We start from the raw sequence: 27,814 nt of genomic DNA, 5'->3' as shown, positions 1-27,814 counted from the left end.
CACCTTGAATACTATTTCCTCGCAGTGGTATTTGTGAAGCAGGACTTTTGCGAGAGTGGCTGGAATCTAGAGATTGTGCGTTCGAGAACAGTGATGCGTTTCCTATCTGAACTGAAGTCCTGGTAGAGAACGCAGAGGTGGGATGGGGTGGGGGATGGGGGGTTCTTGGGCAAATCACTTCATTCTGAAAGCCATTTATGTATCTATCGGTTTTGGATGCTTTGATTTTGCCTTAGTGACCGAGGAATAGGCATGCATAAGAACCCCTTAGGCAGATAGTGCAAGTGGATCTTGGTCACCTGGCCTAAGCCTCGCCCTCCTCCTTAGCCTCGCCTCTTCCTTCCTGCTGTTAACTCTTAGATCAAGTTCGTCTGAAGGATGTTTGAGGATTTACATCGTTTATAAAACTAAACTGTAGTTAATACTACTGTTTGTATGATGTTTATGCTATATTGAATTTACAGAGATGTCTTAAATTGAATTGCCTTTGAGGGGAGAAGGTCAAAGTGGATCCCTTGGGCTAGAGTTTAATGGGTTCTGTTTTTGGAGGTGGTGGATATCATATCAGTTACATTGCAGTGAGAATATACAATACATTATAGGTACATTTATTTTATTACATTTGTTATACGCCCAGACCCGGGGGTATCACGGCGTAGTTACAGACAATGGGAGAATGCAATCTTAGAGTGAACACAGAAGTACAAAGGAATAACAGTCAATAATATACAACAATATACAAAATAGTCAGATATGTACAGTTAATTGGAGCGGATTAGTGCTCTGGTTCAGTTAGTACTTGTTGAAAAGCCAAGTCTTCAAAAAGCTTTTGGATTTTGGGAAGGAAGTTTTATTAGATTAATAAGTCATTACAGTACAAAAGTTGTAAAGGTTGCAGACGTTTCAGTGCAGGTTCATTGCCGGTTCAATACAGAGATGCTTAAAGTGACGGGTGCTACTGATATTAGCAGTGCAGATGTTAATGAGAGCGAGGGCCTTAGAGGACTTATTGCTTCTGTACAAAGAGCCACGTGTTACGTTTCTACCTGAAAGTCCAGTAGGACGGTTTTGCTCTCAACGCCGGGGGTATGGCGTTCCAAAGTTCTGCTGCTTGGACTGGGAAACTGTTGCTCCATGATTTCTGTAATTTAAATCTGTGTACGTTTAGTAGCTGTGCATGGGTAGAGTGGGTGGGTCTGAGGCTAATATGCTTGGAGAATTTGTTAGATTGATATTTAGGTGCTACATTGGATAGGCACTTGTGGGGGTCAGTGATAGTGTTTTTAATACAATCCTTTCCTGCACCAGGAGACGGAGGGCCCTGGCCGGGCTAATTTTTTTAATTAATTTATTTTAATTTTTTTAATTGTCTTTAGTTTGCAATTCATATTAAACAAACTTTCACAATATATGTGATACAGATTCCCACAAAAACTGTATACAATATAAAAATAATTTCTGAACCATAAAACACTGATATATTTACAAAAACATGATTTCAAGAAATATATAATTTTAGTTAAAATACCTCTACTTCGATTATTAACCATCTGTAATGTGCCATATTGGTAGAAGTATATAGATAAGTCTGTAGACATACCAAGAATGTTCTCTTTATTAAGAGATGTTTACCATAAGAAGCTTCTCTTCAATTTTCAGCAATAGTCTATAGAGTACCAGTATCGCAGATGTCATTTCCTGACATACATCTTTCCCAAAAACATTCTTGAGAGATGAGTGTCCTTTGGTGCAAACATTCCTAGCCATTTGCATCTATCAGCTTCCAAAGCTGGACAATAGGTCACTAAGTGTTTTAAAGTTTCATCTTGAACATTTTTGCACATGTGACAACTTTTTTTGTTTCTTAATTCTAAACTTTTTTGCCATGAGGCACTACGTTCCAGTGTCTGAAGCTGATTTAGCTTAAACCTTAGATATAGGCGACGTACTTTAGCCGAAGGACATTTGATGAATAAATCTTCTCTCTTTCGTGAGTAATTTGCATATTCATTCTAAGATTTGTATCTTTTAATCGAATCAATGGTGTTTATCGAGTCTAATTCATATCATTTGATTTTGATATTTGGGAGACCTAACATAAGATCTTAGTAGTCGCATTTAAGTTGGACAAAGTTTGATCCATGTTATCAGTAAATTTTGACATAGAAGGGAGCGACTTTTCCAACATTATAGTTCACAAATCTTGAAAGAGAATTTGTAGTTGGTGACAAACTTTTTGAATAAATTGCGAGTTTTCGCCATACCCATCTCTAGGCCAAAGATAAACCAAGTTGATGGCTAATTATTGAATTCGGTACGGCTACCGCAAGACCTAACACTCCTTTCCATAATTTACCCTGAATCCCATTTAGCACGGACTCTATATTTAGTAGACAAGTGTCCAGGCCCAAAAGTAGTATCGGTTCGACTTTTAATAAGTAGAACTCGATTAATGGAAGCATGGAAAAGTTGCAATATTTATAAAGTATGATCTTCATCATTGATGCAAGCGGCCGTGCTCTGTTTTTAAGAGAAGACCAACATTGGATCGTATTAGTGTGTGTGTGTGTGTAGCCAAGGTAATGTAATGCAGTATCTCGCTCAATGTTTGCTAATCCATTTTGCCAAGTATAGGATTTAATCCTTTTCCTATTAGCCAATATGATGATTTTTCAGGATTCACCTGCAAGTTGTGCTGCATTGCATATTGATTTAATTTGTTTTGAAGACCGTAAGGAGTACGGTCCATTAACAGAATATCATCTGCAAAGCATATCCAGTTTAGTTTTATGGAACCAAGCTGAATGGGATTCAAGGAAGTATATAACCATAAACGATCCATGTCGCATATGTAGAGATTAAAAATTGTGGCTGCTAAATTACAGCCTTGTTTAACGCCAGTCATTGTGATAATAGGTGTAGCAAGAGAACCATTTTGAATGCATCTAATTTGAAAAGTAGTACCATAGTGCAAGATGGCAATCTGCTGAATCAACCTTTCTGGAAACCCCATTTTCAAGAGTTTTGCCCACATTAGTTCCCCTATTATTGTGTCAAATGCTAGAGATAAATCAATGGCTGCTAAATAGACAGGGCCATAGTTAGTTTCTTTCGATTTTGCCAAGATGTGCGCTATAATGTTAGCGTTTAGTGATGTTCCCATTTCCTTGCAAAAGCCAATTTTGGCATTTTGAATAGATATTCTTAGCAGAAATAAATGATTGAAGATGATTCAACAATAGTATAGCAAAGATTTTTGCGGCTGTGTCCATTAGGGCTATGGGCCGAAAATTTGCAGGATCCCTCGGACCACCCTTTTTGGATATGGGTATTATGATTGCATTAAACCCATGATGCTGGTATTTGGTTTGTACATAGAATATTTTCAAATTTAGTGTAGAGAACAGTTGACCAGAAAGATTGATCAGATTTTGTAAATACAAGCAGGTATCCCATCAAGACCTGGAGCTTTTGATGATTTTAAAGTATAAATTGCTTGTAGTATCTCTGCTTTGGAAAATCTTACCACATGGTCACAATCAAGATGTAAAATACCTGAATCATACTTTTGGAAGTCTAGAGGCAATTTAAACTTATCTTCTATATAGATTTGCCAAGTAGTCGCAGAAATCGAAGAGGCTAGCACGTTTGGGTAGTCCTGTTTGCTCTCATTTAAAGAGGACCATATATTGGGAGTATCCATCTTCACCAATAGGGGCATAATTTGTTGATTTGCTTCATGATGAATTTGAGATTTTATAACTTTTTTTTATCTGGTTACAATAATTGGAATATGTTCTCATCTTGGCTAACCCATAAGAATAAAAGTCAATAGTGGTGTGTTCGAGTGCTCTAATTTCAGCGTTTTTAGGTGTTTTTTTTGGCTGCTATAGGAGAAATGAATGGATTCTGGTTTTTTATACTATTGGATGATAAACAACAAGATAGAGCATTTAAATGTTATTGAATTAGCTTATTGTTCCACGCCTCTCTTAATGGACAGTTGGAAGGGGGATTCAAGTCTGTTCTCCACATGTCTGTTTCTTAGGAAGGTGAATTCTCTGCATGTGGATTCCATCGGACCGTTTTGTGAGCTCGGTCCACTTCAATCATACTTAGAAGAGGCTCCAATACCAACAGGGTGCCGCATTGAGCTATGGTTAGCGACAAGGGAATATGATCACTCTGATTACACTCCATGCTTTAGCTTGTCCACTAGTCAGCAGACACAAAAAAATAATCAATATAAGACGAATACATACCCCTTGACCAAGTGCCAGGCGATACGTTTTCAGCAAATTTCACATTTATATTCCAATTCATCAAATGTTGCTCCCACAACAACCCTCGATTTACACGATGCACCTGATAAGCAGAATGCATTTTTTGGTTACTGTCTAGACAAGCCATGGGGCAAACAAAATATAAGTCCCCACCCAAAACAATCCCATTGGTCATAGATAGGCCTTTTCTAACAATTGATCAAGTTCATACAGCAGATTATCAAACGATTGAGTTGAAGGATTAAAATATATACAAACTAAAAGCATAGAGGATCCTGGTGTATTCAAGGGACAATATTCTATTACCAATAACATCTCAGAGGAAAAGAAATGTGGAAGCCGTATAATGAAAGGCGTTAAGAACAATCGAGCTGCCTCCAATTGATTTCTTGGCTGGTACAGAGTAGGTTGTGAATCCATCAGTGACAAAAAAAATTGTGCTAATTGTTTCCTGCAGAAAAAACATCGCAGGCTAAGCATAATTAGAGTGAGCATCCAAACATACCTTAAAATTGTTTAGTCCGCAGCTGTTCCTGGAAGTAATCCTAAATACTTCCTGGCTAGGATTGTTTTGAGGAGTTTGTCATTTCGATGATTGTAGATAATAAAGGGGCTAACCGGGTAGAATTTGAAGCAGATTCCACCAATGAAGTAATCTGTAACTAATTCATTTTCCGGAAAGGAGGAATGGGTGGTGGATTTACCTTGCATTTGAGGCTGTGGAGGCATTGGGAGGGGTTCTTCAAGAAATAAAGTTGCCTCTTCTATGGTTTGAAAAAGGGAAAACGAATGCCCTTGCATTTCAAAATCTTCTTCGTGATCACACAAGAGGTTCAGTATAATTATCGATTAAGGAGCAAATATCATACGATAATTATTTTGATTTGCTAGTGGAAGCCATTCAATATCTTGCGATATTAAAGTGTGTAATTGTGCACTACCTCTGAATTTGGTAAATAAGAACGACTTATTTGTACACTTAGACACAGTGGTTTTAGGATCACTGGTCCATCCCATGATAAAACCAGAATTCCTATCAAGTGAGGTCCGATGGGAATCAGTATTTTGAGTATTGCCATTTGATCGGGGGCTTTTGTCTGGCCCTGAGAGCGTGTTATTCAGCGCAACATCAGAATTTTGTTGTGAAGATGGTGCGACTTGGGGAGTCCATCATTGGCATTGCTGATATAGTACTTGCTTTAGGCAGTACCAGTGTGTTTGTTTTGGGCAACCCAGTTTCTTTTCCTTTGCTTGTTTCCAAGCGGAGTGCCAATTTTGACTTGCTATTTAATTGGGAAAATTCGATGTGCCCATCTCCTCCAGATGAAGTAGGAAAAGTGGAGGCCTCAACAATTTCCTCATTTGGTTGCAGATTTGTGTTTTTTATTTTTATTTTTTTAGAATTTTTGTAGATGTAGCCTTTGGTGTATCATATTTTGTTTTTCTTGCGTACAAGTGCTCGCATAGGGGCACAACGCATTTTTATTGAGATAAAAAATTGATTTGGTTCCACTTCAGCAGTTGAAGAATTTTCTTCATTCTCCTTTTCAAGGAGCACACCCTCCAAACTAGGTTTTGAAAGCGCAGAGGTTTCCATTTTCATGGCTGATTGTTCGATAATGGTTACAAGTGGTGAGGGACTATTTGGGGGAGATGACCCATTTTCCACTAGGTTCATTGATTGCTCACTGCTATAGGCCACAATATTTACCCCCGTGGCATGTTTTTCTGATAGCAAAAATTAGAAAACATTGTCAAGTTTTAGTGAATTTAATTGTATAGCGTCTAGGAGCGAGCTGACATTTGGTAATCAGATGGTATCTCTATAGACTGCATCGTTTGTGTCCACTTTTGCATATGAGCACTTTGGGTCCATTTTCCCCAAATTGCCATCTAAAATTTGGGTTGATTTGTTATTTACTTGGGCTCAATAGCTTTAATATGGCTGAGTCCAGCACATGCGATTTTTCAGATTGATATAATACTTGTGCAGACATAAACCCTGACAGTTTGTTGACTTTAGCAACCAGTGCTGCTAGCATTTGCTTAACGTTCTCTAAGGATACATGCGTCAGATCATGGCTTCCATCAAGTAAGTTCAAGAGACTATAAATAACAGGACATGGCGAGGTTACTTTCAAAGCTTCTGATTGGGGGTTTTGAATTTCTGATGTATTTGAAAAGATATCTATAGCTTTTGTTATCTCAGGACACTTAATTTGTTCTTCATCTGAGTGATTGTTACTGATTGGCTCCAAAGATTTGTGACTTTCTCTCAGCACATCAGAAGACGAACTGGTAGAAGGTAAGCCTGTTTTGGGTGTGAATTCAGCAGGAATCCCAAAACGGGTGTCCCTATCGTCGACATTTTGTAGCGTGTGAAGACAAATTTGTTCTACTTCAGCAGGCAGAAAAAATGCTGGGGAGCTAGGATTTGGTGCTATCCGACAGCGTTTTCCCCATTCATTAGATAGCGTGGGAGCTAAAATGGGCACATCAGATATCGGATTCGCGAAGGACGGACTTAACATGGGTAAGTCATTTCCTTGACTTTCTCTTTCATTTCGCGTGGTATTATTTGCAGAGTAAACATCATATTTTTCATAGAGTATAGTCGGATCGTGGGACAGACACCCTAATAGGCGTTTCAGCGATGTTTGTGTCTGCGTTATCGTTAGGTTCCATAGCCATTGATTGTAGGCTATATGGAAACGTGTGTAAATCAGAGCTTAATTCGTTCAATATTTGTGCTGAATCTAACTCCATGGGGATATCACCTGATGAGTCATGGTTTTGAATTGGGGTGGTGATGTTTAAAATGGCAGACGCATTTTGTTCAAGGTTTTTGCCACGCCTCAGACTCCCCACCATAAATAAAATAATTTGGCACTTATATAGTACTACAAACCCTCAGGTATCTGAGCGCTGCTTATTACCCACGGTTTGTGGTGCTCATTTATCGACCTCAGAAGGATGAAAGGCTGAGTTTGGCCCCGCTGGGATTCGAACCTGCATTAGCAGGCTCTGCACGGATGTCAAAGCGAGCGCTCTACTCGCTGTGCCACTTGACCGGCATAATTAGATTGACTACAGTGCAGGGTTCAGCAGCAAAAAGTTATTAATAACAAGTGCAAAATTGCATAAGCTGAAAAAAATGAAATTACAATAGTCCGAAAAAGGGCACTTTTAACAATTTCAATGTATGCCGCTTTGTTGCATATGGAAAATAATGAACAATACTTGCAAAAGTTTCTTTCCGACCACCAGCCCAACAGCCAGATCACTTTCAAAATCACTTGCAATGCGTGTGCACCGTGTATTTGAAGCTGTGTGCACAAGCATGGCTGACGTGGGGGGGCGTGGCAGTAGGTTTGGTCAGTGAGAGCGGACTGCAAGAAAAACAAGAGAGTTCAGGAAGTGAGGTCAACACATTGCAGCTTCAGCACAAACTTGCACAAGCACAGTCCAAGCAATTACTTCAGCAGAAGACAGCAGGGGCCAAGTCTGGGTTGCGAGTGACCCTTCTTCCCCGTGTCGACTAGTGCGAGCAGCAGCAGATTTGCAGAAAAGCAGCCAAATAAACAATAGAGGCAGCAGTAGACAGACGAGCCGCAAGGCAGCCCAACAGCAAGATCACTTTTGAAATCACTTATGGTGAAAGCAAGGGCCTGCAGGCATTTAGAAGTTTTGAGGTGTAGACGGCGGTTGCATTTACTTATTTAGCGTGAGGGCTGAGTCCAGGTATATGCCTAGTGTTTTAACTTCTTTCGAAACCGTAATGGTTATATTGTCAATGTTAAAGGATTTAAATTGGTCTAGTGTTTTTAGTTGATTCTGTGAACCAACAAGGAGTAGCTCAGTTTTGTCATTAAGACAGAGGCAAATGATTTGGTATGTTTCATTAAGTCTCTTGGAGTCGTCATCATAGGAGCCTGAGATTAGTGTAGGCGACAGCCACATTGTCCAAGTAGTCGAACATTGGCTTCGTAAAGATGTTATACGAGGTTTGGGAGACACAGGAACCTTGTGGAACACCACATTCAACTGGGACCAGTTCTGCTGTGGCAGATGGTGGAAAGACTCTCGTCCTGCTTGATAGAAAAGATTGGATCCGTTTGGTGGCTTTGTTGGAGAAATTTGTGGCTGAGGTCAGATGGTTGTACAGGACTTTATGGTCGACCAAGTCAAATGCCACAGAGAAGTCTAGCGGGAGTATGAGAGCGAAGTTGCCCTTCTATTTTATTTCATCCATTTGTGCTTTAAGGCCAATCAAGTCTGATTTGGTCCTGGTCTGAAGCCTGATTGGCGAAGACCTAGTAGATTTGATTCTAGGTAATTTTGTATTTGCAGGTAGGCAGCCCTATCCAGGATCTTAAGTAAGAATGGCACGGTTGTGATAGGTCAGTAGTTCGTAGGGATGTTGGGGGTCCAGAGTGTTATTTTTAGTAGAGGAAGGACCCAGGCATCTTAAAGGTTGGTCGGGACGGAGCTTGTTTCAAATGAGGCGTTTATTATTGACATGATAAACTTGATGCGTGCTTCCAAGATTGGGCGGCTATGACCGGGACACAGTGGAACGGTCTCCCTTTAGATCTCAGAACAGACCAGCCCTACTCCACATTCAGACGCAAAGTCCTCACCTGGATACGATCCAATGATGTCTAATCCTGCCATCTTTTTTTTACCTCCAACTGAGCATTTACTACCCAGTGAACTGTTTGTTTTATGGTACCGTGGAACTGTTTTTTTTTCTTCAAGAAAGTCCATATGTGGTCATTACTGCAAACCATGTGCTTGCTCACTGCTGTATGTATGTACTCACCGACCTGTAACTAAGCTTTAAGTATACTTTTAATGTAAGCGCCCAGCTACCTGAGAGTTTTGGCTGCGCTTTATCAAATAAACAAACAAACTGTGGCTGGGCAGATGTTGCCTTGACTTCTGGATGGCTCAGGCCAGAGATGATTTTTTTTCACTTCTGTTAGAGACCAGAGTGAATTCAAATGGGATGACCTGTTTGGGTGGGATTCCAGTTAATTTGGCAAGTTGTGAGTTGGGTGGAAGACTTAATTTTTTTAGTTCGAAGTTTGATTATGCCCAGCAAGGCATTCTGAATCTTAGTGCACCAAGTTGCATCTTTAGTGCAGGATTCTTTTGGTGGCACGGATGATTCTAATTTGTGGAAGATGGCGAATAGTTCCTTTGTGCCAGAGTTGGCATTCAGAATTCTTTCACTATAGGTGGAGCTTTTGGTCTGTAGGATGGCAGTTTTGTAACTATTGGAGGCGGTACATAATTTTTCTTTATTTAGGAGCATTGAGCTTCTTTTCCAATGCATTTCTGCTGCTTCTTTCACTTCGCAAGATCTTAGAACTGGTGGTGTACCACGTATTTAAGTGTGCAAGCGGTTTGGCTTTGCACACTTTGAGTGGGGCTACGTTGTCTGCAGCTTGTAGAAAAGAACTATTATAGAGCTCAGCTATGGCAGAAGGATCTAGCCTGTTCACGTTGGCGCTGCTTGTGATTGGGTGCAAAAGTGGTGGTAGTTTCGACTGTGATGTTACGTTTACTCCTAGTGTCTTCTGGCGGTGCTCGACTAAGTCCGGAGTATAGAAAGGGTATATCCTGGATGGTAAAGCAGATGACATGGTGATCCGGCCACGCACAAGGGGCGTTGTATAGGGTCCGCTGGCCAGTCTAAGGTTCTTACTTTAATATGATAGGTTATTTATAATGCGCTTAATACCAGGATCAAACCTGTGTTGCTCTGTGTCGTCTTGAGTAGAGTTAGTAATCCTATGTGTGAAGCCAAATTCCGATATTGTGTTGGCTAGAGCCAAGGCATTATCGTGGTTAATGACATTGAACCCTAGGTTGAGGTCGCCCAACATCGGGTAAACGGTTCTCGTGTTAGTCAGTTGTTGCTTATGGTGTCAGTGTTTGTGTTGGAAAAGGGAGTTTGTGGGGGATTGGAGTTTCTAAATATCCTACGACAGGATGGGGAAATGTGACCTGAGGAAGGGGATACTGCGTCGCACCCTTCGGTGTCCCACTTTCACTCCCATAGGACCCCTCATCCAGGTGATCCTTCTGCACTGGTCCACCCCCAGGAACTGGATCCAATAGGGTTGGCTGTGTCCTGGTCACCTGGATGACAGATCCCCAGGGACTAGTAAGTGAGACACCCACAGGTTTCTCACAGATCCCACCCATCCAAGTCCCCTCAGCAGAGTGCAGGACTGCAGAATCGAGGACGATAAACCGGGCACTAGCCATTAGTTGTTTGAGCTGATAGATGGGCGCCAAAACCTCAGACCGACCTGGGAGACCTAAGAAATCCTTGCTGAGGGTCCTTTCTCGTGACTGCTGCTGTGACAATCCTATTCATAGTCCTTCCTGTCTTCACCAGACCAAGGAATTGGGAGACCATGTCAGTCGCTGCTGCACAGGAAAGAATCCAGTTGAATTTTCTTCAACTAACCTAAGGTGTACTGTGGGGCTCAAGGTAGAATTAACCTCAAGCCTACTAGCTGCTCCAGTTGGACTGGTGTCCGATCCTAGGTGTTTGTGTCTCCACCTATACCTTTTGGCCAAGCTTAACAGCTTGTGCGCTTAGAAGGAGTCCTTTAGCAAGGTCCTTAATTGCATTATCCTTCTAAAGCATTGTATTTAAGTAACTAGGAACTTTGCCTTTTCTGCTGCTGCATAAGACTTTTGCTCTTAGCCTACACTGACTTTGATGCACTCTTGAGTAGTTGGGATTAGACTAAGGAAGCATTGGGAGCCCTGACCTGTGTTGCTAAGAAGTAAATCACTGCTGTTAGTTTTGAATACATTTTTCCTGTTTGATTGACTTTGTAAATTAAAATTGTCATTTAACTAACAAATGCGGGTGCATGTGACTACTATTTAAACCGTGGAACTGTCATACTGTCATTTTCTGTAACAATTGGGAGCGCAGGCAACTTCGAGGGGATTGGGTCCTCCGACGTATTCCATATCTATGACATGTAATCACCACAGCTGTGCTGCTTCGGAAACTTTTTTCGGCGTCTGCGTCCTGCGTCGATGACGTCGATGCGCCGTCGTCGAGGACCTCCTCCGACGTCCGACGTCATCCGATGTGATAAGTAGGACGCACGACGCCCGTAGCCTCAGTTCCGTTTTTTCCGCAAACGTGTTGCTTCGTGTTTCTCGGTTTAAACGCCTCAACTCTTTGGAGTTCTGTTCTTCTCGGTTCTTCGAACCTGTTCGTTTTGTGAAAATCCTTCAGAAGATGTCTTCTACTTCGTCTTCGACCCCGCGTCCGGGTTTCAAGAAGTGCGGGGTGTGTGGGTCCAAGATGTCGGTGACAGACTCGCACGACACCTGCCTCTGGTGCCTCGGGGAGGCCCACGTCACGGATGACTGTATCTACTGCCAGTCGCTCCCGTCCAAAGCCTTACGCGAACGTAAGAAGTTGTTGTCGGTAGGTCGGGTGTCCAAGCCCCGGAAGTCGAAGTCTGCGGGGCTTTCGACGGATGATTCGAGGGGTGACTCTCCGTGTCATCGTCTGAAGTCTCGTGGGTCTCCTTCTAGGAGTCGGTCTCGCCACTCCTCAGCCTCTTCGAGGCATTCTCGGAAGCGCCGACACCGGTCGTCTTCCAGGTCCTCTTCGGAGGACTCTGCCCGGCACGTCGCTTACCCCTCCAGCCGTGCGACGCCGGAGGAATGGGCTTCCTTCGGGAAGAAGATGCTGGCGATTCTTGAGTCGCAGGGTACTCAGCCGTCTGCGCCCCCGAGTGGGGTCGGTCGTGTGAGGTCGAGAGACACCGCTCGCAAGAGTGGTCGGCACGAGTCACGGGAGAGGTCCCGTTCGGACAAGGGGACTCGTTCTCGACGTACCCGTTCCAGGTCCCGGTCCTCGACGCGTTCGAGACCGTGTGCACCTTTGAGGTCTTCGAAGAAGGCATCGACGTCTGGGGCGTCGAGGGCGTCGACAGGCTTTCTCGAGACTCGATGCCGTCGACGCTCAGGTCGTCGAGGGACATGCTCGGGGCTCCGGCCTCGAGGGCTGTGTTGACGCCGCTGATTCTGGAGGCGCTGCATCTGACGTTGACGCCGATCCTCTCGGCGCCGATGCCGGTTCTCTCGACGCTGGCGCCGATTCGCTCAACGCCATCGACGCCTTTCGTGTCGGAGGTACCCTGTGGCACGGGTGGACCCCCTAGGAAGGCTCTGGTTAAGAGCAAGCACTCTAGGGTGCCTTCTTTTCGCCACCTGGACTATATTTCAGAGGCGGATGAGGATTCTGATGGCCTGGTTCCTAGTCAGGTTCCGGATGAAATTGTCTCGGGCCATAGTCAGTTTGACGAGTTGAGACAGTCACTGCATGATGCCAGTGGACTGGACACCTCTCCGGAGGTGGAGTTTTGTAGGCCTGAGCCTGGCTCTCATGCTGATTCCTCGTACCGGCGCCTTATGGCTAGGGTTTCTGAGTACTTGGGATGGTCTGCTCCCCCAGGGGAGTTTGTGCAGGATGATCTGACAGACATCCTTGATGTTGGTCCCCCAACTGACCCGGTTCTGCCGTTCCATATGGCTTTACAGAGAAGGGTGGCGGCGGCTTGGACTGCTCCGGAGTGTCTCCCGGCGGAGGGCAGATCCTTGTCGCGAAAATACCGTCCAGCCAGTGGCGACCCCTGCTACTTGACCAGGCACCCCACTCCGGAGAGTTTGGTGGTGCAGGCGGCCACGGCGAAGCAGGCGTCGTACCCTACCATCCCTCCTGATAGGGACGACAAACGTTTTGATGGCTGGGCGAAGAAAGTGTTTTCTTCTGGTGGTATGGCGCTTCAGGCGGCCAACCCCATTTGTGCCTTGTCGCGTTTCACGCACACTCTGTGGAACTGTGTTGCGTTAGCGGCTGAACATATTCCCGAAGGGGACGAACGGGATGGTTTCCTTGCTATGGTCCAGGATGGTAAGGATGCCATGTGTGAGTCCGTTCAGTCGGGTTTGGACTTAGCTGAATGCGTCAGTAGGTCCATGGCGGCGAGCACCGTGATACGCAGGTTTGCGTGGTTGCGGAAGTCGGGTTTTGCTCCGGATGTGCAGTCCCGGCTCCTCAACATGCCCTTTGACGGTGAGCACCTTTTTGGCAGCAAGGCTGACGAGAGCCTTGAGAGGTTGCAGACCTCGAAAGCTGCAGCGAAGTCATTGGGCGCTGCAGTTCGCCAACCTCTGCCTTTTCGTCCTAGGGGACAGCAGTGGAGGGGTGGTTCCTTTCGCTATTACTCGTCCTTCAGTAAAGCGAGAGGAGCTGGCAGTCAAAGAGGCCAACGCAGGGGTACCAGAGGTGGACGACAGGGTACCCGTGGTGCCAAGGCCGCTCGGGCAGTTGCCTCTTTGCCCTCAGGTAACGCCGCAGCCGCTCCCACTCAGTCATGAGGCCATGTCCCATGGTTCGCCGGTTGGGGGAAGGCTGGCGCAGCATCTTGTAGAGTGGCAAGCCATTACTTCAGATGTGTGGGTTCTGGAGATCATAACCCACGGCTACTGTCTTCCCTTTCGGCACAGGCCTCACGACAATCCACCGGGGAACCTCTCTTTGCGGTGTCCGGATCCGCTCCTTGTGCAGGAAATTCAAGCCCTGCTGGAGAAAGGCGCCATAGAACTGGTGTCTGTAGCGGAGAGGAACAAGGGATGGTATTCCCCTTATTTTTTGATTTCCAAGAAAGACTGGGGATTGAGACTCATCATGGACTTGCGCGGTTTGAACAAACTCCTCAGGAAGGACAAGTTCAAGATGGTTACTCTCAAGTCCTCCAGGCCCTTCAGCTTCAGGACTGGTTGGTGTCACTCGACCTCAAGGATGCTTACTTCCATGTGCCGATCCATCCCAAGCACAAGAAGTACCTGAGGTTCGCGGTTGGCGACTCGCACTTTCAGTTTCGGGTCCTGCCGTTCGGATTGACCTCCGCCCCGAGGGTTTTCACCAAGCTCATGGTGGTGGTGGCAGCGCATCTCCGGCAAGGGGGGATTCACGTCTACCCCTACCTGGACGATTGGTTGATCAGGGGGAGCTCTCCCGAGCAAGTCCTGGATCATCTATCGGTCACCTGTCGCTCCCTTCACAGGCTGGGCTTCTCCCTCAATTTAAAGAAGTCCCATTTGACGCCAACACAGCGGCTCCAGTACATCGGAGCAGTGCTCGACACTTCCCTGGGGCAGTGTTTTCCTCCCCAGGTGAGGGCTCTTCACATTCAGCAGATGGTGCACAAGTTTCAGCATGCCCAGACGCTCCCAGCGTTCGAGTTCTTGAGGTTGCTCGGCCTCATGGCATCCTGCATTCTTCTGGTGCCAGAGGCTCGCCTGCGGATGAGATCTTTGCAGTGGGCACTCAAGACGCAATGGTCGCAGTCCTCCGGCAGGATGTCGGACCCGGTTCAGGTGCCGCCCTCGGTCGCCCGGGACCTTCTGTGGTGGGCTGTCGAAGGCAACTTGATGAAGGGGGCTCCATTTTGGCTTCCCTGGCCGGAGGTGACGATCGTGACGGATGCATCCCTCACGGGATGGGGAGCTCATGCCAACGGGCTGACAGTCAGCGGTCGTTGGTCTCCGTCGGAGTCCAGACTCCATATCAATCTGTTGGAGCTGAGGGCCGTCAGGCTAGCCCTGAAGGCTTTTCTGCCGTCTGTGCGAGGGAAGAATGTCCTGATCCTGACGGACAACACAGTGGCCATGCACTACCTCAACAAAAAGGGGGGGCAGGGTCACTTCCTCTGTGCAGGGAGGCGATGCAGCTCGAGTTCTGGGCCATCCAGCAGGAAGTTTCGATCTCGGCAGTTCATCTGGCCGGAGCCGAAAACGTGACGGCGGACGCTCTGAGCAGGCAGAGCGCGATCTCTCACGAGTGGGAGTTGGCTCAGGAGATTCTCCTGGAGATCTTCGCCCTTTGGGGGTCCCCTCAAGTGGATCTCTTCGCCTCCAGTGTCAACCGGAAGTGCGAAAGGTTTTTCTCGCGGGAATTTCCTCCAAAAGGAGCCTTAGGAGACGCGTTTGTGGTGGAGTGGTCATTCCCGCTGCTGTACGCGTTTCCTCCAGTCCCCGTCATCCCGCAAGTGCTGCGGAGGTTACGGAAGTTCGGTTCCCGGATGATCCTCATTGCTCCGGCGTGGGCTCGGAGGACGTGGTACCCGGACCTTCTCGACTTGTCCATCTGCCCTCCACATCGTCTTCCCTACTGAGACGATCTGCTCTCACGGGAGGGGGGTCAGGTTATCCATCCAGAGGTCAGATCCCTCAACCTTCACGCTTGGCTTCTGAGAGGTTGAGGTATAAGGATTGGGACCTCCCTGAAGACGTGATGGAGGTGTTGCTTTCGGCCCGGAGGCCAGCAACAAAGTCTTTGTGCCGTTGGCGTAAGTTCTGCGACTGGTGCAGAGTTCAGAATGTGGATCCTTTTGCATGTGACATCCCCATGGTTCTGTCCTTTTTACTTTCTTTGGCCCACAGGGGCTTGCAAGTGGGTACCATTAAAGGTTACCTGGCGGCGCTGTCCGTCTTTAAGCGCTCGTCTGAAGAGTGTTCTTACTTTAAAATCCCTTTAATTTCAGTTTCTGAAAGGGCTCACTAATGTGTTCCCTCCGTCTCCTTTCCTGGGGCCTGGTTGGGATTTAAACCTTGTTCTTAGGTTTCTTATGGGTGCTCCGTTTGAGCCTTTACATTCTTGCCCTTTGAGGCTGTTAACTCTGAAAACTGTGTTTTTAGTTGCGGTTACTTCCGCTCGCAGAGTGAGTGAGTTACAGGCACTTTCAGTTAAGCCTCCCTTCACTGTATTTCACAAGGACAGGGTTGTCCTTCGTGTTCGTCCTTCTTTTCTTCCGAAGGTAGTGTCGGAATTTCATTTGGCCCAGAAGGTTGTTCTTCCGGCATTCTATCCTCCTCCGCATCCTGGTAAGGAAGAGGAGAGGCTCCATAGGCTTGATCCTAGGAGAGCTTTAAGCTTTTATGTTTCACGCATGTCCCGGGTCAGAGTGGACGATCAACTCTTTATTGGTTACGCTGGGAAGCGTTTGGGGCAAGCTGTGACGAAACAGACTGTCTCGCTGGATTATTTTAGCCATCTCGGAGTGTTAACGTTTGGCGGGTAAGGACCCACCGGCTGGCTTGCGGGCCCATTCTACCAGGGGTGTGGCTGCATCTACTGCACTGCAGAGGGGTGTTCCTATTCGCAACATCTGTGATGCAGCCACCTGGGCTTCAGTACATACATTTGTACGTCACTATTCCCTCGATTCCATCCGAGGGCAGGATCTGGCCTTTGGCAAGGCGGTCCTTTGCTCTGCTATTTGTTTGACTATTCTAAATTTTGATTCTAAATTCTTTCCCTCCTCCTTGCTCTGGTACTGCTTTGGGAGTCTGTCATAGATATGGAATACGTCGGAGGACCCAATCCCCTCGAAGAACAAGTTACTTTCTTACCTGGTAACGTTCTTTCGATGGGATGGTCCGACGACGTATTCCATATCGCTCCCGCCCTGCCTTCCCCGCTGCAGAATTTCTTTTGCGATTGCAGCTTACGTTCCGCAAGGCTTTGTGTCTGTCTGGCAGTTGACTTATGTCACACGTTCTGGGGGAAAAAACTACAACTGAGGCTACGGGCGTCGTGCGTCCTACTTATCACATCGGATGACGTCGGACGTCGGAGGAGGTCCTCGACGACGGCGCATCGACGTCATCGACGCAGGACGCAGACGCCGAAAAAAGTTTCCGAAGCAGCACAGCTGTGGTGATTACATGTCATAGATATGGAATACGTCGTCGGACTATCCCATCGAAAGAACGTTACCAGGTAAGAAAGTAACTTGTTCTTCTATTGAAGTAGCAACAAACGAGTGTGGGACCCTTCTACTGAGAATGAACATGGGTCATATACTCTGCTCTACGGAAATACTCTGCTCTATGGAATTTCTTCCACTCATGCGGGGGTCTACAACCACGTTTTACCACACAATTTCTCGGGAGGATAGCTCAGCGGCAACGTGCTTGCCTTGGAAGCAAGACAGCACGGAGCAACACAGGTTCGATACCCGGGTGCGCGCTTAGAAACCTCTGGGTATTAGGCGCGTTATAAATAACCTATTGTATTATTTGCATATTAATCTTTGTCCCACCTACAAGGGCAGTCCAGCACTGACGTTCTAAGCAATTCTCCTCTGAACAAGAGTACAATCAGCATCCCCGAAACACGTGTCTGGTTGTAGATCCTCCAGATTGGAAGAAATGCCATAAAACCGGCTATTTGTCTCATGTTTGCTCTCAGTAGAGGGGCTCCCACACCCTTGTTTAATTTGAGTAACCCAGGGCAATCCAGAAGTGGACCCCTTGCTCACTGTATCTTGGAGAAGCTCAGCTTCACCTCACTGATGATGCCCAACAAGGCTGAAACACGTGTATGGGGTTGCTGCTGGCACTCTTGTTCAGAGGAGAATTGCCATAGCATTTTGGTGCTGGACTGCCCTTGTGGGTGGGACAAAGACTGATATGAAAATTGATATTTCTCCTCTGTGAAGGGTGCAGTGAGATAAACCATGGTGGTAGCCCCCCGTGAGTGGAAGAAATTCCATAGAACAGGGTATTTGACCCATATTTGACCCATATTCCTTCTCAGTAGAGGGGCTCCCTCACCCTTGCTTACTATCGAAGCAGTCACCTATGAAAAGTATTGTTGATATTTCCTGTTTATTGTTTAGTCTAAAAAAGCATTTACCTACCTTGCCGTGTATATTAAATACATTTATCTCTGCCATTCTCCCAGTCCTTTGGTAGCACAGAGTACATAGTCGCAGCAAAAACAATGAATGAGGGTTAAAAGGCTCCTGTCATTCAGGAGACAAAAAGATCCAGGAGTCCAGCAAAAAGTGCAACGCGTATCACGGGCAGAGTGGATTTGGCATCAGAATGGAAAAATCGCCCTATCATACTCTAACATCACACACTTGCACACTGTTGCTCTTGCAACTTTGCAGAAACCATTTCTTGCACTATTTAAACCTTGGCTTTTTTAGATCCTGCACAAACTCTCTGACCATACCCTAGCTGTCTTGCACCCCACCTGCCATCATCCTTGGCACACATTTGTGTTTACCTTACTGGGTATGTAAGGCGCAGACCATACCGTAGCTGTCTTGCACCCGACATGCCATCGGCCCTGGCACACATTTGTGTTTACCTTACCTGGTATGTAAGGTGCAGATATTTACTGGATTCATGACAATAAATGTAAAATAAGTTATTTACAGAGCGCTTACCTCAGAACATATTTACATACAATATCACCCAACCGAACTTGGTACACATTGATTGACCTCTGAAGGATGAAAGTCTGAGTTGGCCATGCTGGGGTTAAACTGCAGGTCACACACAGATCGCAGCAGCGACTGCTCAACCCGCGGACCTTTTACCGGAATAAATCTCCACTGATGCAAATATTAGCGTTGTAAATACTTGCTTGATAAGAAATCGAGAAAGTAAAACCTGCCTTGTGTAGAGAAAAGTTGTATTTTCATTATCAACCCTGAGGAATGAGACCTCGCACCTTTCCTTCCGTAAAGCCCTCAAAACGAGGCTCTCCAACTAACCCACACCTCGGCTCTCCCCTCTTCACATGTTTCATGAATGTTTCAACTGCTGCCAGTTCACCTGTAACCCACTGACCCATAGAGCCCCCCCACCCCCCAACCTCATCCTTTGTAACACTATTCGTTAACCGCTACCTGTCTGGTATTGGGTTCCCTGTAACCACGAACCACAGACAGGCTGTCATGCTATTGTAACTAAGTAAGCCTTTCTTGTAACAGCGCCACGATGCCCTTGTGCTGCTTTGTGCGCTTTATAAATGCAAAAAATAAATAAACCCTATAATAGCAAATCATAAGTGATTTTTTTTTTTTTTTTTTTTTAATGTAACGATTTATATAATGCTTGAAATTGGGGTCATCGTTTGTCCTAAAGACATGGTTCTGGTGTCATTCCGGTTCACATTTAGCCCACTTTAATGGTATGCTGTCCAAATCTGCATTTCCTAAAGCGTTTGAGGTTTATTCACTGAAGTTGTTTATAAGCAACTATTTCGTGTTTGTGAGTTTGGCATTCCGTTCCACATGCATCCAACTTTGATGGTATATTGTCCAAGTCTACAATTCCGAAGGCATTTGGAGACTGACATTAACTGATTAAGTTGTATGATGAGCTTGATTAAGTGATGGTACTGTAACGCTTTGAATTGGGGTCATTGTATGCCCTAAAGATATGGGTCTGCTGTCATCCCGCCCCATGTTTCTCCAACTTTGCTGGTAGACTGTCCAGCTTTCCAATCCCCCAAGGGGGTGCGAACGTAGCAAGCCCTTGGAGTATCCCTACAAGCAGGCAAGTTAAATGTGCAGCAGTTGCAAAGGGGTGAGTGAAGCAAGCCCATCTGGGGGTTGGGCGTCAAAGGCGCCAGGGGAGGGGCACAGCCCCCCTAGTCAAATATATAAAAAAGGAAATGCAGAGTAACATTCTGTTAATTGCCTGTAATTGGTGTTCTCAGTTGTCCTAGTTTACTGATTCGAATGATTCCCCAATTATCCTTGTGAGGTTGAGTAGATAGGTGGAGGTTATTGAAGGAGTTACAGGGTTAGTCGGTGTTGAGGAAGAATTCCTATTTGGGGGACACTAGTGCCACTCAAATGTTTATTTTTCCTTGGTCTCTGAACTATTTATGGTGGGCTGAGCGACTTCTACTGAAGCTCCCTTGCCATTGCAACCATCACTTAAGGTGGATGTCCCGGGCCACCCATTTGGCTTCCAGTCACAGGGCTGCCTCTCAAGCACCCTATTTTTGCATAACGTGTTCTATCTGCCTGCATTGGATTTAGGGAGTAGGATGACGGCAGCTGATATTTATTTTCGGCTTCACCACGGATGCAAGCAATGTTTGGTAGCACAATGTGACCTTGGTAGCCATTTGGGTTCCAAGGTATTTCTTGAAGTTCTGCGCTCAGCCATTTTCTCTTTTAGGGCTTCCTGTGTTCAGGGCAGACGGGAGTTGGGCTTACATTGCTGTTCTGACCTGGCCACATGGGCTCTTGCCTCCATAGTTCTGACTGTTTGGGACCAGTCTAGGTTCCCAGGCTCTCCCTCACATCCTGTGTAGAAGTGGTATGGGCCGAGTTTTAGTTCACTTGTTTGTCCCTAGCACTCTTTAGTGATTAGCCAGCTGGCTTTGGCCGGCCTCGTTCGGCAGTGGTTCGGCAGTGGTACTTAAGACTTTGTCCAGTCCATTCTAAAGCCTCCTCTGAGCACACCAGCTGAAAGCATTGGTCTGGGCTTATCCCACATGGGCTTTTCTGCTGTCAAGTCAGGCTTCCTGTGTCCTCCTGCGGACTACTTCGATGTCGAGTGTTAGGCAGAATCACAAGCAGTACCCTTTGGGAACACTACATGCAATTAAGACTACAATTGTAAGCACAATTTCACCTTTGGTACAAGCCTGTACTACACAGTAAAGTGGTAGCGATGGCTGAGCAGCCAGACTTATCTCAAGAGTAAGTGAGCAGTAGAACAAGTTACACAAAGGACCAACAAATAGTGATTCAAATATACACTTGAGGTTTCTTGGTAAAAGAATATACATTTATTTACTCAGTTCGAAAACATTACACGAGCAAGAGCAGCTCAATGTCACACACTAATAAACAACATACACAACCGATAAGTAAATGAACAAGTTTAGCTCTCCTGAAGTGGGAGCAAAATGGCATTCATATACTTTTAAAAGGGGTAAAAAGACATGGTTATAAGTATCAACAGCACAAATGCATTCATAGGCAGAGCAAAGAGTTTCAGTAAACTACAACCCTCAATTCATCTCATAGGCCTGGGCCAAAGTCGGTGGTTCAGAGTCTTTGTATGGAATAGCACAGTTCTGGTAGTAACAGTAAAGTCTTTGCCACAGAGTTTAGAAGAATTTGGCTAGGCGATAAGTTTGATAAATGTTTAGGGAAGGACAAGCCTTCGAAGTTGAGGAAAGTTTCACAGACTTTCTCGATGGCCGAAAAGATTTCCGGACCGCGTTTGCACAGTACCTTTTTTTTATTGAAGAAAAGCTGTAGTTGAGGCAGTTGTTCCTGGCAGTTCGAGCAGACCTCGCTGTTCCTGGGCTTCAGTCATGGGGACAAGGACGTCAGGAGATTCCTGCACTGCCCAGGGATGAGGCCAAAAGCTTAGCAAGATGTTGTTTGAAGGAAAGTTCCTTAAAAGTCCACAAGCTGGTTTCCTTCCCTCTGGCTATCCGGTTTTCAACAGCCAAAAATTCGACCAGATGGCGACGGTGTCCAGGTGGTTTACGAGTTGGTTGTTCCCACGAAACTCAAGGGAAGAAGTTAACCTTGAAGGGCTTCTATCGATTGGAGTTTCAGGCAATTTGGACCTGCAGCAGGGCTTCACCGGTCGTCCAGGAGTTGCAGCAGTCCTCTTCCTTCAGCTCGTCTTCAGTTCTTTTCGTTCCAGTAGTCCCAGAGACCCGCTTCTAAACAATTTCCCCCATTCATTCCAGCCTGGCTGTCACTCGCACAGCAGGGTGGCTGTCCTTGCCAGACAGTCAGCCAGCTTATCACGCCAGAGTGCATCCTGTCCACCCCAGACACTCGGGCGCCAGAGGAGGGCTTCAGCACTGCAGCCCTGAAGCCCGCCAACGAACAAAGGGACCAAACCTAGTTTGGTGCGCAGAGACAAACACAAGAAGGACTTTTCCTTAAAGAAATGGTGAAAAAAGATGACCAGAGTCTGTTTTTACAGATGGGTCTGGGGCGCCATATTGAAAAACGTGGCTGACCCGATTTTGAGCTACCGTTGTTAGCGGTCGGGAAAAAACATTGTAGTTGATCTAAACCACTGCCACCAGCCATTTAAAGTTGAAAAAAGTAACATTTGACTGTTACATGTGGGTTTTGACTCAGGGGAAGCTAGGCAACCCCTCCAGCACTCTATAGGAAGATAGTGTGTGCTGGGTCAGTAAATTTAAAGAGGCTAGTAAAGTCAATTTAACTTTACATGCTCTGGGAGACGGTAGTCAGTCCCAGAGAAGGTGCAGTATGGCACTCCTAGCCCACCACATCGCCGCTCTGTCCCAATTTTCTGTTCTATGCGGATGATACCCAGCTCATTTTCAGGCTACACTCGGCCTCTTCCTCTCCTTCCCTCGTCTGTCTGCTCTCCAGGAGTGGTGTGCCTCCAATGACCTCTGCCTTAATGCCAGTAAGACTGAGATTTTAATCATTGGCACAACCACTCGTTCCTTCCTTGCAGCTCTTTGCCAGGCCTCTCTTGGCCCTCCTCCTGCTCCCACCTGCATGGCTAAAAACCTTGGTCATCTTCGACTCCTCACTCTCCTCACATCTGACGTCTCTTAGAAGTCACACTACCAGCTACACCTCCTCAGATGTATTCTTCCTTTCTTCTCCTTCCTCCAGAAGCTGTCTCCAGAGCCCTGGTTCTCTCTAGACTGGACTATTGTAACACCCTCTACCTAAATCTGCCTGCCTCTACTCTCCGCCCTCTGCAACTTATCCAGAACAGGACTGCGAGACTTGACCTTGGCCTCAAGCCCAGGGATCGTATCTCTCCAGGACTGAAATCCCTGCATTGGCTCCCAGTGGCTGCGAGGATTAAGTTCAAAACCCTCTGCATTGTCCACAATGCCTTCTGGGGCCTGGGGCCGCAATACCTTCAACTCGCACTTCCCAAATATCTTCCTTCTCAAGCTCTTCGCTCATCTGCCTCCAACTCCCTCAGGGTCAGTCGCTTCTCCAAGCAACGAGTTGGTGGTAGATCTCTCCTCGGCAGGGGCCACACTCTGGAACAGCCTTCCTGCCTCCCTGAAACCTGAGAACCATCCGGAAGCACCTCAAAACCTACCCCTTTGCTTCTGCTTTCTCTCCTGCTCTTCCCTGCTGAATTCCTGGTGGTTGCTGCACTGGTTACCTGGCCACCCTTTCTAATCTCGCGCCCAGGTCCTGCCAAATGCACACCTGCACTGCCTCCCCGGCAACCCCCCCCCCCACCTGGGGACTGTTCTGTATCCCTTCAGTCCCACTACCAGCACTTATGTCGCTCTTACTTTGCACTTGCCACCATCTGTGCCATTCGATTATCTTATTTATTCTACTATACCATGTACTGCACTTTCCCCTCTCCCTTCCCCCATACACTTTTCCCTTTCCCCCTTCCCATGCACTTGCGTGATCTGAATGACACCTGGCCTAGTAAGATGGTTGTCTGTCTTCCCTTGTGCAGTCTGAAAGACTCCCCTGTGCCACTGCACACTCAGGATGCTTACTTTCATGTGCTGTGTGACACACAGAAAAATATGGTGCTTATGGAGTTGTTTTAAAATTCCATAACCAAAGAACACAACGCACATGATATACATTGAAGAGTGGGCAAAAAAAGCTCTTCCCAGGTAAAAGAAATAAAATCCTAGAAATCTACCAAAGTTGCAGGGGGGGCGCCTCAAAAGGTAAGGGAAATTGGCACATTTTGAGAACTCTCCCTAACTTCGAGTCTGGTCTTTCATGCTGAGAAAGTTATTGAGGCCATTTGCCGTCAGTGTCTTCCTCCCTTGGGTGTGGGTCACTGTGCCACTTGGAACAGTTTTGGGACACCAACACGCCTCATCTACTCCTGGGTCGCCCAAACCATTCTCCCCAGGCAGGGCTAGTTTTCTGCTGGGTTTCCTGTGCCTTTGTCCATGAGCTCCTGTATCCTGGCTTCAGTGGTTACAGGTCTTTTGATAGTATCTCTGCTGCTGGCTTGTGGGGCTGCATCATAGGAAGGCCGCTTATCCATCCTCTTCTGACTGAGTGGCCCTTGGCCCCTCTGGGTCACGTCTCCTGGCACTAGATCCCTGGTAACCACACATGGGGAAGAGGCCCTGTACTACCCGGTTACTTTGCCTTGCTGGAGCTGCTTTCGTCTAAAACACTGTTGGCTACCTACATTTGAGTCCTAGGGTGGGGGCTTCTATGATATGGTCACCCTCGCAGGTCCCTCTGGTCTGGGATAGAGGCTCTGCATTTCCATTGGATAACATTGGGGATAGTCTTGTTTTGCTGCCTTATGCTCTGGGGGACCTGGTTGTCTAACCAACCTTTTGAATCTTTATTAGGCACCCGGTTACTCGCCTACCCATGCCATTTTTCCTGCTTCCACAAGGGGTTCAGGGAGCTCCAGCCCATGAACTGTAGCTTTAAGCATTTAGCAGGAATGTGTAATGCACTGCTCTACTTGCTTACCCTGTATCTAATTTTGGGGACTGTTTGTCCTGGGAGTGAGTTGCACAGGTAGATATGTTCTGAAACGTATCCTGAATTCTTGGGGACCTTTGGATGTGTAATAAATGTTCCACCCTTTAGTGTGGGGGAGCCTGATCCAGAGGTGTTGCCACCTCCGGGGCTTGCCGTGAAAGAAGTGATCAGGCTTGCTAGAAATCACGCAGGAGGCATGAGAACTGCTCGGAGTAGATCTAGCTAGGTAGCTCTGCGTTGCATCTTTTGATCACTTTGAATATTCACAGAACAATGCTCACACGTAAGCATTATAGCGGTCAACCCAAAATATCCTGCTTCAAATGGATTGTGTCCTCCCACGTGGTCCTCATCTTATGGTATTTGTATCTTGCCAGCTTCGGAATAAATTCTCAGCTTGGGGTGCTGTGCATGGGGTCCTGGCGTCTGTCCTTCGAAGGGCTCCGTACTGTGTTGACGTCACCATCAGTATAAGTAGCTTCTGCCGCGCCCGTTGGCTTCAGTTCCGTTTTTCCAATTGCTTTGCTCTCGAGTTAACAGCACGCTTTGAAATTTTCTTTAAGAAAATGTCTTCTACCCCTTCCTCTCCCAAAACAGGGTTAAAAAAAATGTATCGACTGAATTGGAAATGTCGATTACAGACCCTCACTACGTTTGTCTTTGGTGTCTGGGTTCGGACCATCGAACCGGCGACTGTGGTTCCTGTCAGTCGATGACGGAGAAGGCTCTTCATGAGAGAAAAGGTAAACTGGCAGTGGGGTGGGAAGCTTCCAAGGCCTCTTCGAAGGCCTTGTCAAAAAAATATAGAAAGTCGGGCGAATTGAGGGATTCGGATCGACGTAAACATTCCAAGAGATCACGATCACATAGTAAATCGCGATGTTCTTCATCTTCTTCAAAGATGATGAAGAGGAGACCTAGATCTCCCTCCTCTGATACATCTACCGAATTGGTAGGACGTCCGACTAAGTCGGATTCCCCAAGGAAATGGGATAAATAAGATGATGGTCTTTTTTTTTTTTAATAACTCTGTTTATTGAATTTAAACAACAAAACATAAGAGACATATAAGAATACGACATGAATCAGCAGTATACATGTAGAAGGCAATCTCAGCAGTATACATGTTGAAGGCAATCGTCCATATCAACGGGGCCCGTAGGGCCGAGGACCAGAAGACAACAAGACAACAATAGGACCAGGCAGGCAAACAAGGCAAGCATCACTACAGGTGCACCCCCACCCACAGAGCTTATTGAGCATCTAGCCATTTGCCCCATATTTTCTCGAATTTACGGGGGCAGCCCCTTGCATTATAGATTCGGCGCTCTAAGGTAGCACCTCTGTCCAGCTCGTTACTCCATCGATTCAGGCTCAATGGTTCGTCCGACCCCCAATTGGCCGCGATAAGCCTTTTGCTCGCCCCCAGCGCCTGTGCCAAGAACATTTTTTCATATTTGGACAGGTCTACTTCCCCTCCAATGCCCAATAGTACCATCTTGGGGTCCCTGGGAATTGGTGTCCCCAGAGCGGCTGAGATTGTATTAACGCATTCCACCCAGAAGGCCCGTATCACCTGACAGTCCCATATCATATGGTAGAAGGTGGCGGGGTCAGTTTTGCATCGGACACATGTCTCGTCTTCTATTTCACCCCATCTGGCCATTGCAGTGCGCGAGTGATATGATCGATGTAGGATCCTCAACTGTATGAGCCTAAGCTTGGATTCTATCCCAATTTCTCTGGGGGACATTAATGCTTCTACCCAGTCTTCAGGTTCCAGGGGGCCCAGGTCCCTTTCCCACTTTGCCTTTAGTCCGTCGAGTCTGATAGAGGCAGGAAGTGACCCTAGAAGAGATGTACTGCGGGAGAATATTGGTCTCGATGGGGGAGCAAGGGGGTAGGACCGTCGTGTCGGGGAATTGGGCGCGGATTGCATGGGACAATTGCGCATGCCGAAACCGATCCATGGGAGCCAGGTTGAATTGTTCGCGCATGGTCTCAAAGCTCAAGAGGCGGCCCTCTTGTATAATTTGTGCTAATGTGTGTATTCCTTTGGTCAGCCAGTGACCGAAGGGGCCCATTTTTACCAGTTCCGGGAGGAGCGCATTGTGCCATATGGGTTGCGACAGTGTTGGCTGGCCTTCCCAGCCGATTAGCTTGTGAGCGGCCCGCCAAGCTCTCCGGATGTGATGGGACATTTTGGGCAGCGCCGGGAGTTGGTCGCGGGTGGCGTAGAGGATTTGGAGCGGTGTTAGTGGGGACATGGTCTCCAGCTCTATACGGTTGTGTGGCTGTGTGGGGTCTGCATGCATCCAGTCATTCACTACTCCTATTTGTGTGGCCAAGTAATAGGTGCGTATGCAAGGTAACCCGATGCCTCCCTCCCACACCGATCTCTGAAGCGTGTCAAGGGCAATCCTGGATTGTTTCCCTCCCCAAAGCAATGTGCGCAGATTCTTGTCGATGAGTGCGAAGGTTTCCCGGGGGATGGGGAACGGGGCGTTCTGGAGGACATACAACAGTCTGGGAAGGGTCATCATTTTGAATAGTGCGGCCCGGCCCATTAGAGACAGGGGGAGAGATTGCCAGTGGGGGATGTCTCTGATGAACCGCTCTATTACCGGTTGTATATTAAGTCGGGGGAACCCATCGAGCGTCGGGTCAAGCCGTATACCCAGGTATTTGAATTCCCTGATAGAAACGTGATATGGGCAGGTCTCTGGGATCGCAGGCTCACCCCCCTGAATCGGGAAGAAGATGGTTTTGGCCTCATTAACCTTTAGGCCTGCAAAGGACTGATATTCCCCGAGTATGCGGGAGACCACCGGGCACGAGATACTTGGGTTACTAAGGTATATGAGCAGGTCGTCCGCATAGAGCGAAAGGCGGTCTCCCCCCCCCCCCCCCCCTCCCGGCCAGACGAAACCATTCCAGTTGGTGTTAGCTCTAAGCTCAATCGCTAGTGGCTCGATGGCCAGGAGGAAGAGGAGTGGAGACAGCGGGCACTCGTGCCCCGACCCAGGGGGAATGGTTTGGAGGACATGCCGTTCACCCTCACCGTGGCCTCCGGGGATGCATATAACAGTTTTACCCACGATATAAATGTCTGCCCCAAGTTCATCCTGGCCATGATCTCCCACAAGGCATCCCACCCCACTGAGTCAAACGCCTTTTCGAAGTCCACCGCCAGGAGGGCGA

The 27,814-nt window shown here is 46.9% G+C and overlaps 1 protein-coding gene across 1 annotated transcript in view; it reads left to right on the top strand.

The window, feature by feature from the left end:
• GCNA (germ cell nuclear acidic peptidase) overlaps positions 1-27,814 on the top strand; it is a 530,843-nt gene that overhangs the window by 478,788 nt on the left and 24,241 nt on the right. The window lies entirely within an intron of this gene.

Source organism: Ambystoma mexicanum, chromosome 5p (assembly GCF_040938575.1).
Source record: "Ambystoma mexicanum isolate Mex_15411 chromosome 5p, UKY_AmexF1_1, whole genome shotgun sequence".
Classification (NCBI taxonomy): Eukaryota; Metazoa; Chordata; class Amphibia; order Caudata; family Ambystomatidae; genus Ambystoma; species Ambystoma mexicanum.
Note: the sequence above shows the minus strand (reverse complement) of the source record. Positions and strands in the feature narration are given on the sequence as shown.